Source organism: Salmo trutta, chromosome 8 (genome assembly GCF_901001165.1).
Source record: "Salmo trutta chromosome 8, fSalTru1.1, whole genome shotgun sequence".
NCBI lineage: Eukaryota > Metazoa > Chordata > Actinopteri > Salmoniformes > Salmonidae > Salmo > Salmo trutta.
In genome coordinates, this window is record NC_042964.1 from 14,020,701 (window position 1) to 14,041,590 (window position 20,890).

Here is a 20,890-nt window from a genome sequence, read left to right on the forward strand (position 1 = left end):
CCTTCTTCGTCAAATATCCCTTACACAGACTGGAGGTGTGTTTTGGGTCATTGTCCTGTTGAAAAATGACAGTCCCACTAAGCGCAATCTGATGGGGATGGCGTATTGCTGCAGAATGCTGTGGTAGCCATGCTGGTTAAGTGTGCCTTGAATTTTAAATACATTACTGACAGTGTCACCAGCATAGCACCCCCACACCACCTCCTCCAAGCTTCACGGTGGGAACCACACATGCAGATCGCAAATTTGTACGCGTCAGACCAAAGGACATAAATCTATCCTCTGCAGCAGATTTAACTCTGGGTTTTCCTTTCCTGTGGTGGTCCTCATGAGAGCCAGTTTCATCATAGTGCTTGATGGTTTTTGCGACTGCACTTTAAGAAACTTTCAAAGTTCTTGAAATTTTCCAGATTGACTGACATTCATTGGACTGTCGTTTCTCTTTGTTTATTTCAGCTGTTCTTGCCATAATATGGACTTGGTCTTTTACCAAATAGGGCTATCTTCTGTATACCAACCCTACCTTGTCACAACACAACTGATTGGCTTGAACGCATTAAGGAAAGAAATTATAAAGTAATTTTTAACAAGGCACACCTGTTAATTGAAATGCATTCCAGGTGACTACCTCATGAAGCTGGTAGAGAATGCCAAAAGTGTGCAAAGCTGTCATCAAGGCAAAGGGTGGCTACTTTAATTTGATTAACACTTTCTTGGTTACTACATGCTTCCATATGTGTTATTTCATAGTTTTGATGTCTTCACTATTATTCTACAATGTAGAAAATAGTAAAAATAAAGAAAAACCCTGGAATGAGTAGATGTGTCTAAACTTTTAACTGGTACTGAACGTGTTTGGTCAACAACTCAAATAATGAACTGTAAAAATTGTATCTGAAGCTTGAAATGACGTCACGTTTTGCCTCTGGTATCATGTGACCTTGTTAAACCACTCTCTCCAGGCACTAGGGGTTAATGAGTTACTCTCATTTCCTTCATGGAAATAGAAAATGTGAGAGAGAGCAAGAGAGACAAATCACATCTGCATGGTGTGACCCAGAACTGTTATTTGTATTTATTTAACTTTAACCTATTCAGGAAGCTCATTGAGATGAAAAATAGATTCTAAGGGAGACCTGGTCCAACCAATACAGCAGCAGGGGGAACAATGTGCCAGTCAAATATGAGACGTAACGACTTACAGACATAGACACACCATAAACACAGACGTAGACACATACATGTAGGTTACAACTATCAAACACAAAAGTGGAGCAAAGTAGCCTATACAAAAGAATATAATACAATAATAGAACGTACAATATTTGCATTCTACACTACTGATTCTTTTGTTGTTGAATTGTTTTTATAATTGTATTGCTTTCTTTATATAACAGGATTGGGCAGATGGTGTTTGGATAACAGGATTCTTACATCACATTTTTGTAGGCCCTACAACTGGGGTGTAATCATTTGTCCAAACAGTAGCATTTTGCAACAAAAGAGAGAGTTTCTATTGGACAAATTCAGCTAGGTCCCGCCCAGTTTAACTTGCTTACATTTAAGAAACATTTTGCAACAGAATTGAGGTAATGATTTCAGTTTTTCATAATCCACAAGCACAGGTGAAATTGACACAAATGATTGGGGGGGAGGTCATGTCCCCTCCCAATATTCAGAACAGGTTGATTTGTCCCCCACAATCATTTCAGATATGAACATGCCATAAACAATGGCAAAATGTGTAGAATTGCAGAAAATGTGTTTTAAAAGAGTAGCATGAGATGAGCAATAAAACACCACATTTTTCTCTGAGCCTCATGAAAAACAATTGTTGAAATGCAGGAAGTTAGCCGTTTTCCTAAAACAATCTGTTTTACCCCAGAAATATTATTATTGTTCGTTTTTGGGGGGTTTGGGTGACCCCTGGAGGTAGGTGCCCCATGGCCCCAAATGTTGGCTGGAATAATATTTTGGCTGCTCCATCGAGTTTATACAGTCGGGAGACAGACTCCTGAGTCGGGATCAACATTCAACGACACAAGTGTCAGTTCATACTCAATTATTATACAATATATATTTTTTATTTGATTTGGACTGGGCATAAGGTAGGGGAACTCAAACTATAATAAAACTCAAGTCTTCATATTTGCGTCTTCTTAAAGCTGCAATATGTAACTTTTTGGACGACCTAACCAAATTAACATAGTAATGTTAATTATAGATCTGTCATTCTTATTGAAAGCTTGTCTAGGCAGATGTAGATCTGTTCTATATGTGTTATTTCTATGCTTCCGTTCTTAAGTTTGTTTTTTGCGACTTTTACTTTCCAGTTTTGTACACCAGCTTTAAACAGCTGGTGTACAAATATATTTCACAGCAGTTTAGATGGTACAATGATTATCTACACTATATTTGCTTGTTTTGATACAAACTGACATTTGGTGAACTATTAGAATATTAGAATTGTCGCAACCAGGAAATTATAATACAACTCAGTCTTAATGATGATGAAAACATCCTTCCACTTACAGTTTTCAAAATACCTCTCCATATAGCACTCAAGAGATAAGTCACGTCAAACTGTGTAGAATTACAGGAAATGCGTTTCAAATGTTTAAAAAAAAGAAGAAAAAAAAAACATCCATCTACTGTTCTTTGGACTCGTCCCACCAATATCTAGGCTACACCACACTTTCGCCCTTGTTGTCCTCAAGTATTGTTTTAGGCCTAATTGTCGCCACATTACTTGCGTTGGAAGGCTGTATGTAGCCGAAGCACCGAATTCTATTAACCTGGACAAATGATATAAAAATGCATAGCCAACCGGTATGCCAAATTCGACTCCTTCCACACCTGCAAACAGTTGCCGATTTGCCGCCACAATATTCTCAAACGGCATCCTACCTGAGTGATTGATGGAAAGTTCACAAGAAAGTGCAGTGAAACTCCTCCCTTCGCTCGCAGAGAGTCGTGGTTGCTGCCTGTGCGAACGTAGTTCAGTAGGCTACAGAGGGCTGCAGTAAATACAGTGCCGCTCAAGAGGCGGGGTTTGAACTCGCAGCTCTGAAAACATCACTAATCCAGTATTTCAGGTGCCGAAGTCGATCATTGCTCACTACATCTGCGCATCAACAACTGCAAGAAACAGACGACTCTAAAAACCGGAATAGCCTACAGCAAGTGAATGGGACGGATGGTGTCAAAAACTGGAATTATACAAGAAGAAAGAGTCCGTAACAACGATAACAGCAAAGTTGTAACACGTGCTTTTAGTTATGTGGTTTAATTTATAACGAGCCCTCTGTATATATATACATTTAAAAAAAAATTTTTTTTACCGCAACGACTGTTGGGACAGTATCATAGGCGTCGTCAATTTCCTCCCGAAACTCTTAGCTGTTTCCATTTCAACAATTCAAACACATTTGGAAGCGCTGCATATTCCCCACCTTGGGATATATTGGTATTTCTTTAAAACGGTGAGTGTTGTGTTTTTTTGGTTTAGGTTGGGTTGTTTGTTTTATTTTCTCTCTACAATTTCCAACATCAACGCGCATGAGGCGTACATGTACCTGAATTACAGGTACACTCAGTCGAAACGTATGAAATCGCTGATTAACTTCCGATTTGTTTGCCTATCATATATATGTGTCATTGGCCTTTTCATGAACGAAACAAAAACGTCAAACTATTAGTGCGGTATTAGTAGTGCTTATATGACTGCATGAATTAAAAAGTAGCATTCATGTTATTTATATATAATCCTACAAATTGTGGAAGGGCCTGGCTTGACATATTTCCTTATTGTTCTTGCGACATTGTATCAACACACGAACAAAGACTAGTCTGTCACACAGCCGGTTGACACTGACAGCAATTCATAAAAGTTTACTTATTGAAATGCTCCCAAACCCATTTCCCATAGGCTGTGCCAATTTTTTGCCTGGTCAATCATGTTATATTAACAATCTCCTACTAGTAGGCCAAAATACGTGTGTAATTGCAACCTATTGAATTTGGCAGGTTACGTTGTCCATGCATCCGTGGCCTGGTTTTATTCTCACATACACCTGAAAGATGCAGTGAAATGTGTTGTTTTTACAGGGTCAGCCATAGTATTATCGCGCTCTGGAGCAAATTAGAGTTAAGTGCCTTGCTCAAGCGCACATCGACAGATTTCTTTTAAAAATTATTATAATTTTTTTTTCCCACCTTGTCAACTGGGTCGGCTACTCGAACCAGAGACCTTTTGGTTACTGGCCCAACGCTCTTCTAGACTACCTGCAGCCCCAAAAATGTCCAATGCCGCAGTTTTTATCTCCAATATCCAATTATTTCGGGGTAACAATTACTATGATTGTTTTCAATTAAAATGGTCAAAAAGAAACAAAGATAGCTTTTTAGCAAAGAGCAATTTCTCAAGCAAGAATTTTGGGAGGACTGTCACTGCTCAATAGTCCCTCTGAGTGGGAGGGGAAACTGGAAAATTAGCAGTTATTGACAGAGCGGTTTGGAACTCTTTCTTATTGGTCTATTAACTCATTTGATTTCACCAGGCAGACCAAAACTCCATCCCACCAAAACAGGCAGACATTTGAGTCTGTGTTTTCAAACAGCTCTTACACTAAAAGGGCATTATCATCTTCAAAATGTCAGTATTATTCCAACCTCGGTGTGGAAATATACTCTCATCGAACAGTTTTAGGTACACCACCCCGTTAATAAAACTGTATCGCTTCTACAGACCGTGAGTCACATGGCCGTGGCTTGCTATATAAAGCAGGCAGACAGGCATCGAGGCATTCAGTTACTGTTTGATTGAACGTTAGCATGGGCAAAACGAGTGACCTAAGCGACTTTGAGCATGGTTTGATCGTTGGTGTCAGGCACGCCGGATCTAGGATCTCAAAAACAACTGCCTTCCTGGGCTTTTCAGGAACAACAGTTTCTAGGGTTTCCAGAGAATGGCGCGACAAACAAAAAAACATCCAGTCAGTGGCTGTCCTGTGGGGGAAAACAGCTTGTTGATGAGAAAGGTCGAAGGAGAATGGCAAGAATTGTGCAAGCTAACAGGCGGGCCACAAACAGACAAATATTGCCACAGTACAACAGTGGTTTGCAGAACAGCATATCGGAACGCACAACTTGTCGATCCTTGTCACGGATGGGCTATTGCAGCAGATGACCACACCGGTTTCCACTCCTATCAGCTAAAAACAAGAAGTGGAGCCCGTGGGTACGCGATCTCCAACACTGGACTATTGAGCAGTGGAAAAGCATTGCCTAGTCCGATGAATCCCGGTTCCTGTTGCGTCATGCTGATGGCAGATTCAGGATTCGGCGTAAAAAGCATGAGTCCATGGACCCATTCTGCCTGGTGTCAACAGTACAGGCTGGTGGCGGTGGTGTACCTCCTTCCAATCTGCAGCAATTGCGTGATGCCATCGCATCAGCATGGACCAACAACCCTGTGGGACGTTTCTGTCTTGTAGAATCCATTCCCCAAAGAATTCAGTCTGTTCTGGGGATAAAGGGGTCCGACCCGGTACTAGATGGGTGTACCTAATAAACTGGCCAGTGAGTGTATATGAAACACAGGAAAATCACTTTTTTGACTGCACCTAATTATCATGCAGAGCTACATTCTAGCCCTCCGTTCCATTACATTACACAAGTCATTTGACGAAGGCATCTTCTGTAGAGGGCTAGTTTTGTTAAGAACTGCAAAGCTCGGTCTGAACATTAACACTCATTGTTTGCAGGAACCGTTTTGGAAGCATAAGGACCTTATCTTTCATATCAGCGAGAAATAATTTTCTAAAGTGTAATTGATAAACAGCCTTTATAGGGTTAGTGTTAGTTTTCCCACATAGCCATGTCTCCATGTTACAGCCATAGCTGTTGGAAGTAGGGGTGCTGCAGCACCCCCTGATGAATCACAAGTTTTAAAAAATTAAACAAATTATATACAAATCCAGACAATGATTGCACTATGCCTTTTATTACTCGTTTATGAGTGGAATAATGAACTTGTCAGCAGAGCAGGGAGAAATGTATTTCTAGAACCGTATATCACAATTGAGAATTGATTAATGTTTAGATGGATTATTTTATTTGGGTGTTTTGGCTGCCAGAGCCAGGCTACCGCTAAATAAAGGTCCTTGGACTTTAAGGAGTAACGGTAGGCTCCTTAATACATCTTGGATTAAGCTAAACTTAGGCATTTCCATTCATGAACTTATCTTTTCTATAATGAACAAAAATATAAACATATCTTAAGTGTTGGTATGTTTCATGAGCTGAAATAAATCCCAGAAGTGTTTTATATGCACAAAAAGCATATTTCTTTCAAATTTTGTACAGAAATGTGTTTACATCCCTGTTAGTGAGCATTTATCCTCTGCCAATATAATCCATCCACCTGACAGGTGTGGCATATCAAGAAGCTGATTAAACATGATTTTTAATCCTTATTTTACCAGGTAAATTGACTGAGAACACATTCTCATTTACAGCAACAACCTGGGGAATAGTTACAGGGGAGAGGAGGGGGGATGAATGAGCCAATTGGAAGCTGGAGATGATTAGATGGCAATGATGGTTTTAGGGCCATATTTGGAATTTAGCCAGGTTAACACCCCTACTCTTACGATAAGTGCCATGGGATCTTTAGTGACCACAGAGTCAGGTCACCCGTTTAACGTCCCATCCGAAAGACGGCACCCTACACAGGGCAATGTTCCCAATCACTGCCCTGAGGCATTGGGATATGGCCCTCCAATACCACTTCCAGCAGCATCTGGTCACCCATCCAGGGACCAACAAGGACCAACCCTGCTTACCTTCAGAGGCAAGCCAGCAGTGGGATGCAGGGTGGTATGCTTCTGGCACAGGTGCACCTTGTGCTGGGGACCAAAGGACCTCCACATTTGGCTTCTTCACCTGCGGGACCATCTGAGACCAGCCACCCAGACAGCTGATGAAACTGAGGAGTATTTCTGTCTCTAATAAAGCACTTTAGTGGGGAAAAACATATTCTGATTGGCTAGGCCTGGCTCCCCAGTGGGTGGGGCCTATGCTCTCACAGGGCCACCCAAGTCTGCACTGATTTCGTTATACGAACTGTAACTCAGTAAAATTGTTGTAATTGTTGCGTTTCCTTTAATATTTTTGTTCAGTATATTTGTCATGATGACAACACTAGTTTCTAAACACTGCCAATAACACATTTTTGTACATGATTCACTTTTACAGAACATTCAGCAAACATCTGAGTGATAAGCAGACAGTCAATTAGTATTTTTACCACAGTGCTTTTGAAATACTGTATTTTTGTATGACCAGTGAGTACAGTTTGTACTCAACTCCCCAGTGAGTTTCACTGATATGAGGCGAGTCTACGACACCTTATTTTTTCCCAAAAGCCTTGCTAGCAAAGTGAATACCTCATCCTGTCCTCAAACATCAGGCCCCTTTTTATATTCCTCACAATCAAAGGCACAGAGCTCATTAAAACACTGAGTTGTGGGTAAGGTATTACAAACCGAATGAAAATGATCATCAGAAACCAATGGTTTATTGTAGACTATAGATATTGTAGGCTACTTTTATATACATTATGTGAGTTTCTTTGAATTATTTAGAGGTGACAGAGTGGTGTTCACTTAGAATAAAGCTCAATATGAACGTGTTACGAATATAGCCTACTTATTAATCTATTTTGGGACAACAATGAGCCTCTATTGTGACAGGGTTAGATTTTCCCATTTGACAAAGCTCCAAATTCAGTTGAATTGATATGAATGATAATTTATGTTTTGGAACAAACTTCTTTCCATCACAATTAATATTGGAAAAAAGACTTCATTCAGAAATGATTCTCTATTTTACACAAACTGTATGCACTCCTCAGTATAACAACTCAACATTCTGATTATCTTTTTGTGACATTCGCTATATTGTACACCGCTAGATAATGCTATGCTGTTTTTAGCCCATGGAGAATTTATCATGCCAAACTTTTTGTGGGATATTTTCATTAGAGCCAGTAAGGTAGCTTCGAGAAGATGATAGAATGCTGAGGAACCAGCTTGTTTCTGTAGCAGCATTTCCCATGTTACACTGTGTTTACTCAAGAAAATGAATTGGATATTTGTTTGAGGTTCACTGATGTCTATGGACGTTTGTGGGTGGGATGTTTTTGTGCTTCACTGGGATAGTCAAATCAAGTGCCATTCGGAAAAGAAAAAGTGCTATCTCAATGCAGTGCAATTCACGAGTCAGTTCTCATAATCAGCACTATTTATGAGGTTTGATTTTAGGGTACCTGGCAGTATTGTAGTACGAGTCTGGTCTCGAGATCACATTGAATGTGGCCTTGTCTCTGTGTCGGATACATTTGTGCTCAGTCTTGACTCGGTCTTGGACAGTGAGGACTAGTAATTTCTTCCCGAGACCAGCTGAGTAAAATAACTCAGAATTATCAGCATCCATTCAGTCAGCGCATAAAACCGCTTCACCAGGCCAAATATATACACTCCTTTTTTAAAACATTATCTTAACAGCCTTTATATCTATTATAGACATGTTTGCGTAGTGGAGAACCTATAGGCCTTCAGTGTGTGACAGGTTCCTGATTCTGAAAGGACAGCAACCGTAATACCAGCGCACTCATGTAGGAGAGTGAAAATGTAAATAACCTCTAGGAATTAAAAGATAAAACGTAGGCGGGCCGTTTGGGAACTTTTTTGGCAAAATCAGAGTATGCCCCACTTCACCACTGCATAGGGCCGGTGGAAAGGCGGCAGTCGCACACAGCATGATGTTAACGGATAAGCAGTCCATAAACTTGGTCATAATAAGCCAGTAGGTCCCAATCATAAGAATATACAAACACGATTCGGGATGCACTGTTTCAGTTTCAATGACTCAATATTCTGGACAAACATTTACAAATGTAACTAAGGCTGGGAATGTCAATGCAATCAAACTAGCAACGGCAATGATCACAAGTCAGTCATAACGTGGCTAATAGGCTAGCATATCTATTTATGTAGTAAGCTAAAAACACGGAGCCTAACGTTTGCTAGCTAGGAGGATGTCATGCCATTGGAGGAGTGGGTGAGTGACTGACTTTTTTGTCTCATTGTTTTTCGGTGGCTATACACAGCTAGAGATGCAGGTATCGTTTGCTTAGCTAGCAAGAACTTGAACGACTGTTACTGTTGACTAACCCCATTCCGTACAAATCTGCGCAACCGCGGCATTCAAACGAGGCTGCAATGAAAACTAATTGGATTGTAGCGACTGTGTTGGCATCAAAATCTGGGGTGTGAACAACTTTTCTATTCAAGCGTTGATTGATATGGTAATGTCCCAATTAGTATTGGAGAGAAGTTTAAAAAACTGACCCCTCTGACGCTGTACGTTTAAATTGTGACATGTCATGATGTAGCGTACAGCACACATAATGCAACTCATTCTGCGTCGGACAGCCTCTCCACCAGGTGTAGCGCTTCTCTCGCAGATTAAAATCAAGAAAGGGACAGGGTAAGGGGGGACATTTAGTCAATTGTACAACTGAATGCATTCGTTTTTTGCGTCATCACTGCAAGCCATCATGACTCTCAAAAGCCGCGACAACCGCTGTTTACTTCTGAAGATAACTTTAGCGCCGCCCTAAAAACACGGTTCAATTCGACACTAACCTTCAAATAGCTATGTAATGACACATTATATAAACTCTTTATAGTGTTTATTTACATTTTAGTGGTGATAGATTGGACCGATCGGGTGGAAAAAAGCTGTTTCCCCACACGGTTTCCCTATCACGCAGTAGGTTTCGCTTCCTCACCTGCCATTTTTAAAAAGACCAGACGGAGCTCATTGCCTTCAATCATGCAGAGACGGGCAGCATGAAGGGCTCATCATTGATTTTACTGGAAAGGCGAGAAATTGTGCTTTACAATGGTATTCATATTACAGTTGACCTGGAAGTATTGTATTTTTTGGGCGCTAAAATAAGGTCAATTGTACGTTACAGCGTGATGTACAAAAGTGCGTTAGCTAACTATATACAGTTAGAATATCTCTTGTGTATGTAAATTCACTCTGGCTATCTACTCCAATTTCAGAGCACTCTCAAATCAAAGTTTATTTGTCACGTGCGCCGAATACAACAGGTGTGTAGACCTTACAGTGAAATGCTTACGTACAGGCTCTAACCAATAGTGCAAAAAAGTATTAGGTGAACAATAGGTAGGTAAAGAAATAAAACAACAGTAAAAAGACAGGCTATATACAGTAGCGAGGCTATAAAAGTAGCGAGGCTACATACAGACACCGGTTAGTCAGGCTGATTGAGGTAGTATGTAGATATGGTTAAAGTGACTATGCATATATAATGAACAGAGAGTAGCAGTAGCGTAAAAGAGGGGTTGGCGGGTGGTGGGTGGGACACAATGCAGATAGCCCGGTTAGCCAATGTGCGGGAGCACTGGTTGGTCAGCCCAATTGAGGTAGTATGTGCATGAATGTATAGTTAAAGTGACTATGCATATATGATAAACAGAGAGTAGCAGCAGCGTAAAAAGAGGGGTGGGGGGGGGCACACAATGGAAATAGTCCGGGTAGCCATTTGATTACCTGTTCAGGAGTCTTATGGCTTGGCTCGTGCCCTCTTCATGACTGTCTTGGTGTGTTTGAGTGTGCCAGAGTGAAGAATAACTGGTGAATTTACGAACGTGCAACACCTGCTGAATATGACCGGTGTTAGTAAATATAGGCCAAGAAAGTTATAGTTAGTCAAGTACGCTCTAGAAAACTTGTAAACAGCCTAACCTGTTCTGCTATGGCGCGTAATAAGGTCAGTGAGGTGCTCTCTCATTTGTGTCTGGATGTAGCTAGTTAGCAAGCTAGACAACTTTAGCCTGTTAACTTGGTTGGTGCTTGGTTGGGACAAGCATGCATTGGCAGGCAAGTTGCAGAAAGACGAGGAGCCTACAATTCCCTATAGTTTCAGTGCAATTTTGATGGCCAACTAGCTGAAAAAGATTGAGAGGCTTTATCTAATATTCCTTTCTTAGATTTTAGAATTTTGCTCTGGCTAGCATTAGTTGTTGGCGTGCATAACTGAGGGAGAGAGAGACTACCTTTTTGATGGTTGTTTTATCAATAGACTGTAATGTTCCCAAATGTAAGAGGACTCCTGTAGTGTTTACATATTTTCAGAAATCCATTCGGGTGTATTTTGTGGCTTTTGGCAACTGCGTTTTAATGACCTAAAGTTGCGCTGTTGCAACTGCCTGTAAACACACAGTCCAGTTCAAAGTGAACGATGGATGGCCCGTGTGGCAAATGGCTTGTTTATATAAAGGTCCACTGTAGCTCTGATTTGGCTATAGCACACTGGTCTGTGTAGACTCTGGTCCAGGACAAGACAGATGTTTATATGAACAGGGGTGTACAGTGGTTCCTCCTTTAAAAGTTGCAGCGTACTGCAGTGCAGCTTGCATGTTGCCGCAGAATTATATGGCACGTTATTTAAGTGTGAACCACTGGTACCATTTAATGCTAGTTAGTGCTAGTTTGACCACCAGAGGGCATCTTTGAGAAGCATTTGATGGCCTTCAATAATGGCTGTACTAAAGAATGCGGGCAGTCGGGAGACCGGGGTTCAATTCCCTGACTGGGAGGAAGGAGTAGGCTGTCCTTGTAAATAAGTATTTGTTCTTAACTGATTCCATATGTCCATAGTTGTGATGTCTTTACTATTATTCTACAATGTAGAAAATAGTTAAAATAAAGAAACCCTGGAATGAGTAAGTGTGTCAACTTTTGACTGGTACTTGCTTAATTAATTAGATTAAAATTACTGTGTTTCTATTCCAAGAAAAAATGAAAAATCCTCTTGGTTTCCATTAGCATGGAACGGAAAATATGGCGCTGTACAACGTGACGGTCGGGAGTACAGTACTGGGCTATTTCGCTAAAGAATCCCTGTGTTGTGCGGGCAGGGCACATGGAGCCCAGGGTTCAATTCCCCGACGGGGAGGAAGGAGTAGGCTGTCCTTGTCAATAAGAATTTGTTCTAAACTGACGTGCCTAGTTAAATAAAGGTTACACTAAGAGCATAACATTTCTGCACTCTAATTTTCTAATTCTAGTCTAACCAATACCCATACGGAGGTTAAGTGAAAATAAAAATCTCATTGATTTGTCAAGACCAGTCCCCATGCTTGTCTCAGAGCTGCGCGAAATGGTGCTAAAATGTTGAAATGGTGCTAAAATGTTGAAGGCTTTTGTTTCAAATCCTATTGCTTTTAACTTTAATATGCTCTTTAAATAAATAATACCTACACCACTTTTAACAGCACATTAATCAACACTAGTGAGACTCATGTCGCCTACAGTATATCGAAAAATATGACGTGACTCTCCGCCAATAATTATGTATAGAGGATTGGAGGATATTTCTGCAATTCAGTGATATTTATTCCCATAGTAATTTGTTATGGATCCATAACTAAATAAACAACAGCATTTTGAAAGAGTATTTTTATCATTATTTTATTAATGAAATCATAAAGATTCCATTATTAGTTACATTGTTTTAGTTTGAACGTGCAGACTGGTACTAAGAACAGAACAGTGGGAACGTTTCCCTAGTCAGCGCCATTATTAGTGCACTGCCCCTTACATATTTTGAAGATTTCGTTTTTCAAATAATGTAAAATGAGCGAGGAAAAAGTCCATTCTTGAACATGGGGTGAGACATTGTTACTAATTTGTAAATGAAGCCAGTTTGTTATTTAGAATGATTTATTTCTGTTTTTAGAGGGAGAAAAAACAAAAACCTACAGTCATCTTATGGGTCTCCCAGTCGAGGCTGGCATGGGTATTGAACCAGCATCTGTATCAACACAGCTGTCTTAGACCGTTGAACCACTCAGGTGCTGCACAATGTGACCGGTCGAGAGTGGCCTACAGTACTACAGTAAGAGCAAAATAATAAAAACCTTAGTGTAACAACAGTTTTAGTAAGTAATACTGAAGTCGTGTACAATTATCAGTTTCTATTTCGTTTTATGTCGCCCATTCATTGTCAGTCAGAGACACAGTAGGACCCAAAAACATAATCAGTGCTCTAACTCCCCCTTGTGCTGGTCTGGAGCAATGAAGTGGTGACGCAGGGTACCGTAATAAACCACAAATGACCTCTAAGTCCCATGGCATAAGCTTGCAACTTTTAAAGGAGGAACCACTGTATATGAACAGATTTTAATAAGATTTCATGTTGCTAAAATTGTGTCAGTTCCACTTTGAATGCAACAATGTTTCAATACATACATTATTTTCAAGGAGATGTCTAACAACAGCAAGCGCGCTGCAATAGAGAACACATTTCCACTCACCAGAGGATGATCATTTGAAACTTAATTTCTTGTTGAAAGTTATTCTTGAAAAGGGAGAGGCTAATAAATTAGCAAGAACATCCTCTTTGATAACAACTGCTGTAAACTAGCCGACAACAAAAGCTAGCTAGACCGTGGGAAAAATACTGCTTGGTATTGCGCAGTGACCTGTTGGCCTTCACGAAAGTAGAAGTTTCCATAGGATTTTGTAAAACAGTCCCACTCATTAAGTCAAAGTGTGATTGGTTGATTCCACTGTCACTCAGAATTTTTTCCCTAATACACTTGAATGGCAGATGCCTTTTATCTAGCTTCTGATGTCCTAGCCAATGGCTGATTTTTAGTTAGCTAGATTTATCTCCCCAGAGACCAGCAGTGTTAACCCTTTCCTTTCCAACAAAAACTGAAGAGATTCAATTATTATAATCATTATTTTATAAATCCTTTTCCCATTGTTCCCCACTGTGTTTGGGTTAGTAATACTTTGTAGAGTGGCAATATTTTCCCTCAGCATGCATTTATTTAACTATTCTGAATGTCTAAAGAATCCATATGTTGTTCTGAATTATGACCACAGACATACTGGACATTTTGAACTCTTATGACCCAGACTTGGTCTTGAACACAACACTGGTACCTGGCATTGATAACTTGTGCTCCATTTGTTGGCCTATGTAGCAACTGCATCGTCCTTTCATTAAAGCCACAGTCTGGAGGTGGTAGGCTACATCAGAGTGGACCACTAACTAAACTGTAGACAATGGAGAAAATGCATCCAGTCACATTTTCACTGTAGTGTTCAAAGAATTACATTCTCTGCAAGCAACGTTCATTTTTAAAACATGTTTTGAAGCTATACATCATTTTCCTTCAAATTACAGAAATCTTTCAGGCATTAAAGGGTTTTAAGCCAGAGTGCACTAAAACCCTCTCATACACGCCCCCCGCTTGCAGAATTTCAATTAGCTGCTGGAACTGAATAAAGTCATTAATCTGTTTTAAAATAAAGGGAGGGTGGGGGGAGTTGTTGGCCATCGCTCTGCCATTTATTGGCAAGTCGTGGGAAGCAGCGAAACATTTAGGAAGTAGTCTGAACAGTCTAAGGGAGGACGTTATATTTCAATCAGAGCCTTTAAAAAAAAATACAGGATTCGTTTTTGGGAACATTTACTTTTGTTTTCTCCCTATTCCACTCTCGCTGTGACCGAAGGGAGCTGTTCATTTAGTGGCTCAGCGAGGTGTGGGTGACCTGTTCAGTTTCACAGGGTTCAAGCAGTGTCCACGTGCTGGAATGTTTCAGCAGGAAGTTCACACAGGAAACTTCTGCTTGCTTTGGAAAATCAAATAAAAATATTTGGGTTGCGTACACATATTTGAAGATGTTATCGCAGGTGCAGCAAAATGCTTGTGTTTCTAGCTCTAACAATGCAGCAATACCTTTATCTAGCTTCAAAACAATTGAAGAAATTAAGAAACAGCCGAACGAGTAATGTCAGAGTTAATTATATCAAAATAAATAAATGGTGTGTGTGGACAGTATATTAATAGAAAAGGTGTGTACAGCTGTAGTTTTTATAAGATTAACCTTGACTGGAATACAGAATGTGCCTTCGGAAGGTATTCAGACCCCTTGACCTATTCCAAATGTTACGTTACAGCCTTATTCTAAAATTGATTAAATAAATAACAATTCTCAGCGATCTACACACTACCCCATAATGACGAGGCGAAAACAGGTTTTTACCAACTGTAAATAAGGTATTTCTGTTTTCTATTTTAAATACATGTATTCAGACCCTTTGCTATGAGACTCGAAATTGAACTCAGGTGAACCCTGTATCCATTGATCATCCTTGATGTTTCTACAACTTGATTGGAGTTCACCTGTGGTAAATTCAATTGATTGGACATGATTTGGAAAGGCACACACCTGTCTATAAAAGGTCCCACATTTGACAGTGCATGTCATAGCAAAAACCAAGGAATTGTCCATTGAGCTCCAAGACAGGATTGTATTGAGGCACAGATCTGGGGAAGGGTACCAAAACATTTATGCAGCAATGAAGTTCCCAAAGAACACAGTGCCCTCCATCATTCTTAAATGGAAGAAGTTTGGAACCACCAAGACTCTTTCTAGGGGTGGCCGCCCGCTAAACTGAATAATCGGGGGAGAAGGGTCTCCTCAGTAAAAGGCACATGACAGCCCACTTGGAGTTTGCCAAAAGACACCTAAACTGTCCATGAGAAACAAGATTCTCTGATCTGATGCAGCCAAGACAGAACTCTTTAGCCTAAATGCCAAGCATCACGTCTGGAGGAAATCTGGCACCATCCTCATGGTGATGCATGGTGGTGGCAGCATCATGCTGTGGAGATGTTTTTCAGCGGCAGGGACTGGGAGACTAGTCAGGATTGAGGTAAAGATGAACGGAGCAAAGTACAGAGAGATCCTTGATGAAAACCTGCTCCAGAGCGCTCAGGACCTCAGACTAGGGTGAAGGTTCACCTTCCAACAGGACAACAACCCTAAACACACAGCCAAGACAATACAAGAGTGGCTTCGGGACAAGTCTCTGAATGTCCTTGAGTGGCCCAGCCAGAGCCTGGATTTGAACTCGATCGAACATCTCTGGAGGGACCTGAAAATATCTGTGCAACAACACTCCCCATCCAACCTGACAGAGCTTGAGATGATCTGCAGAGAATAATGGGAGAAACTCCCCAAATATAGGTGTGCCAAGCTTGTAGCGTCATACCCAAGAAGTCTCGAGGCTTTAGTTGCTGCCAAAGGTGCTTCAACAAAGTAAATGGTGTGAATACAATTATTATAAATTAGCAAACATTTCTAAACCTGTTTTTGCTTTGTCATAATGGGCGATTGTGTGTAGATTGAGGGGGAAAAAACAATTGAAAGAATTTTAGAAAAAGGCTTTAAACGTAACAAAATGTGCAAAAAGCTAAGGGGTCTGAATACTATCCGAAGGCACTGTAAACCGTGTTCTATGACAATCTACATAGGGCAGCCGTCTCTAAGGTCCAGGGCAGGGTACTGGGCGGAGGCCTGCTAGTGGTGACTTTAACAGTCTGATGGCCTGGAGATGGAAGCATTATTTATTTTTTTGTCTCCCAACTTTGATGCGCCTGTACATCTCCGCCTTCTAGATGGTAGCGGGGTGGACAGGCTGTGGCTCGGGTGACTGAGGTCCTTGATGATGATCTTGGCCTTCCTGTGACACCGGGTGCTGTAGATGTCCTTGGGGGCAGGCAGTATGCCCCCTGTGACATGTTGGGCTGACCGCACACCCCTGCGGTTGCGGACTGTGCAATTGCCGTAACAGGCAGTGATACAGCCCAACAGGATTATCTCAATGGTGCATTTGTAGAAGTCCGTGAGGGTCTTAGGGGCCAAGCCAAATTTCATCAGCCTCGTGAGGTTGTAGAGGTGCTGCTGCGCCTTCTTCACCACACTGTCTGTGTGAATGGACTGTTTCAGGTTGTCAGTGATATGTATGCCGAGGAACTTGAAGCTATTCACCCTCTCCATTGCGGCCCGTTGATGTGCATGGGGGGGGGGGGGGGGCGCGTGCTCTCTGCGGTCTCCTGAAGCTCTTTCATTTTGTTGACGTTGAGTGAGCGGTTATTTCCTGGCACCACTACCACCAGGGCTCCCACCTCCTAAATGTAGCCTGTCTTGCCGGTAATCGGGCCTACCACTTTTGCTCCAGTCTGCAGGGAATTCTCCAGTGTTTTTTTTTCTTTTTTTCCTGTTATTTCAGGATTTTCATCAGAGTGGTCTTGTTTCATTTCCCCACAGCTGAGCCCAGTTTTCTCATAGTCAGCTTGCATTTTTACATGGGCAAAAAGGTTTGAGGATTTTATGTTTCATCAAGTCATACTGCCAAGGCCTCTGCAGCAACATCTAGAGATTGTGACATACACAAGTGATTTCGATTGAAACCAATTGAAGCAAAAATATGTGTGGGAAGCAAAGTGAGGCAGGTTCTGACCGAGTGTGGGGGACGATATCAATAAACATTGGTTTTCTCTTCACTTTTGCAACTCACTGCTTTTGCCTAACAGCAGCTTTAAATTAAGTAGTCAGTGAAGTATTGACCGCACAATGGATATGATCAATACCAAGGTTTGGGTCAATTCCATTTCAGTTCAAAAAGTACACCAAATTCCAAATTTCCCTCATTGAAAAACATGGAATTTTTGTACTTCCTGAATTGACTGGAATTCAAATGGAATTGACCCCAACCCTGGCCAACACAGAAGGCTGGCTTAACTGTCTGGTGTCAAGTTGCTGAGACAAGTCTGTTAGTGCATTCCCACTGAATGTAGGCCTCTCTTTCAATTGATGAAGACAACACAAACAGTGATGACAGTGCAATGTCAGCCCCACATGGGAGAATTGTTGAAGTCCAGGGGCCTCATTTTCTCGCAAAGGTTGGTATTTATAAACGTTGAACTTGACGGGAATGTGTGCGTATCTCCACGGAAATCCCAAACCATGCGTGCGCACAACTTCAAGAAGGTTGGTCAACTGTATTGCAAGCAAATAGGCTTATGATTGTTTGGGGAAATGGGAGATGTTTGCTGCACAGGAAATATAATAATGATAGGCTAATAAAAACGTTCAAACTTAGGCCTAATGATAAAATGGAGGCATTTTGAACAACAATTTGCATTTATTTTGCATAGACGTGTGGACTGTAGCATTTACTTTTAAATAGTTAGAAAGGACAATCAATCTTGCAGAATGCGCGGCCAGTGTTTGGCACCCGCTTGGCGGCATGCATTTTTAGTTTGAAGAAGTCATTGCAACATTCTGCCCAGACCTCTACAAAAATGTGATCAAATTTTCCATTGGGCTTTTACGAACTATCACGATCCAGTTTCAACATTTCCAAGTCAAACAGAAAATGAGGGTATTTTTGTTACCATAAAAGGTGAATAGACAGCCTGGTAGGGCTGTAGCGCTCAAATATAATATGGCTCTGATTTTATCGATGAGAATATGTGTATATGTTGACAGTTTGATTACTCCCAATTTGTGGCACACGCAAATCCTAGAATCTGCACGTACGCCAGAATCGCTAAGATTTAAAATGTACACATGGTTGATAAATGAGGCCCCAGTACATGAGGGTGGAAGGGACATGACATTTCCAGTTGGTCAAGGATGTTCCCTCTGTTGATTTAATGGATGGCTAACTGTATATCAATCTACTGAGTTCTTTACTTGCTGTAGGTTTGCAGAACATGGCTTTTGAAAGCAGTTAACCACAGTTTGATTGTTTCTGGCAAGAACATATAGTACCAACCAATAATATTTTGTAGGTTTTCATTTTATTTATTTTTTGTACCCCCTTTTTTTCTCCCCAATTGCGTGGTATCCAATTAGTAGTTAGTCTTGTCCCATCACTGAAACCCCTGTACGGACTCTGGAGATGCGAAGGTCGAGAGCTGTGTGTCCTCCGAAACACAACCCAGCCAAGCCGCACTGCTTCTTGACACAACGCCCGCTTAACCTGGAAGCCAGCCGCACCAATGTGTCGGAGGAAACACCGTACAACTGGCGACCGTGTCAGTGTGCATTGCACCCGGCCCGCCACAGGAGTCGCTAGTGCGCGATGGAACAAGAACATCCCTGCAGACCAAACCCTCCCTAACCCGGACGACGCTGTGCCAATTTTGCACACCCCATGGGTCTCCCGGTCACAGCCGGCTGCGACAGAGCCTGGACTCAAACCAGGATCTCTAGTGGCACCTCTAGCACTGTAATGCAGTGCCTTAGACCACTGGCGCCACTCAGGAAGCCCATTGTGTAGCTTTAATATATCTATAACCATTCTAATTTAAGTTTTCCAGTATGCAGTTTTCCACATATTAAGTCAGGGAACTAATAAACAGTCCTTGTCAACCTTTCACCGCCGTTATCTGCTTTTTCCTTGCCACGGTACAAGTTGCCATCAATTTGTTCACAAACAGAACACTCGAGTAGAACCTCGGAGAGCATAAGCAAGGAAGGCAAACTTCTGAACCTTCGACGTGTCAGCAAACGACAACGTAATGTTTCCTTGGTGGGTATTTGTTTTGTTTAGTGTTGATTTGGGAAGTTAACGTTCCCTTTATTCTCCAAGTCTGTGTGAAAACAACTTACGATTGTTCAGTTTATTACCAATGTGTAGGTTCTAGAGGAAAAGTGCCATCTTTAGACTATATTTCAGGAATGTGTTCTTTGCTGTTAGTTCATCAGATACCTCACTTGTGCCCTGTTATATCTTCATGCATGAGTAAGTAAAGTGACAATGGATGGACATGGTTTCTTTTGTTATTTCCTAAACATGCTCTGTCTGGTTCTCATCTATTTTGGGTCAGGCTGGGTGTCATGGCAAACAGTTTCCGGCGGTGTCTCAGGGGGATTTAGGATATTTCCATTTCACACATGCGTATAATGTGTGAAACAGGAAGATTTTTGGGGGGCGTCATAGCAAACAGTGGAAGAGTTTCTAAAAGTATTAAAAAAATTTTTTTTTATAGCAGCTGTCTTAGGTTATTTTAAGTGTGATTTCTGAACATGTTGAGTTGACCACAGTCATTCTGGAACAGATTGGTCTAATTAATTTGATAACACACAGGTCAAAGTGACGGAAAAACAACTTTGAATATGTTTTTAAATTAGTCATGGAATATTATTAAGAATCTTAAGGCGCCGTATTTACATTTTTGGCATTCATCCAAGTTATGCTGCCATAGACAGCTCTTAGCTAAAATGTCAAGAAAGAAAAAAGTATATATACTTTACTTTTCATTAAGATTGACACCCATAGATTTAGCCTACTGCATACATTTAAAGTGCAATGAGCCATACCATTTCTTTCCTTTATCGTCTCATATGCCAGAATCTCAAGATGAGCAACATCTTCAGAGAGAATATGATCTACATTTAAAGACCATTGTTAATACCTAATTTGATTTGAGGACAAAAAGCAGCAGCTAGCCTGAAAGCACTGGGCAATCTATCACCCCAGGGAACTAGTTTCACCACTGAATGTGTTCTCCTATTGGGAAAGCCATCCATCAGCGTTGAGTCGGAGTCGGCGAGTTGTACGGAGGGACACGCTTTAGCCGTCACAAAGGTGTGTAATGCGCCAGCTAGGTGGGATGATGTATTGATCTGCATTGAGCAAAGGCACACTGCACCACTGTCTAACATCAAGGATTCAGTATAGAAGTATGGAAATGCCTCAGATTCATATTGGAGGCAACAAGAGTGGGAAAGTCAGTTATTGAAGTTGTTACACAGGTATTATGGCAACTTGATGTAAAATTTAAAACAAACTGAGCTTTGCCTTTTGCGTTTCTGTAAAATTAAGTACATGATGACACCTTTTCTGCCAGTGGCTGCTTCTTGAACAGTCACGGTTTGTTATTATTTATCTGACATATGTTAAAGGAATGTTACAGTT

The 20,890-nt window shown here is 41.1% G+C and overlaps 1 protein-coding gene across 2 annotated transcripts in view; it reads left to right on the forward strand.

Annotated features, from left to right (window-relative positions):
- Window positions 1-2,997: 2,997 nt before the first annotated feature.
- The window catches only part of LOC115198255 (inactive ubiquitin carboxyl-terminal hydrolase 53), a 63,015-nt gene continuing 45,122 nt past the window's right edge, over window positions 2,998-20,890 (forward strand). For both annotated transcript variants that reach the window (XM_029760066.1, XM_029760067.1), the window contains exon 1: window positions 2,998-3,482. The gene's annotated coding sequence lies outside the window, so the exon portion shown is untranslated. The remainder of the gene's footprint in view (window positions 3,483-20,890) is intronic.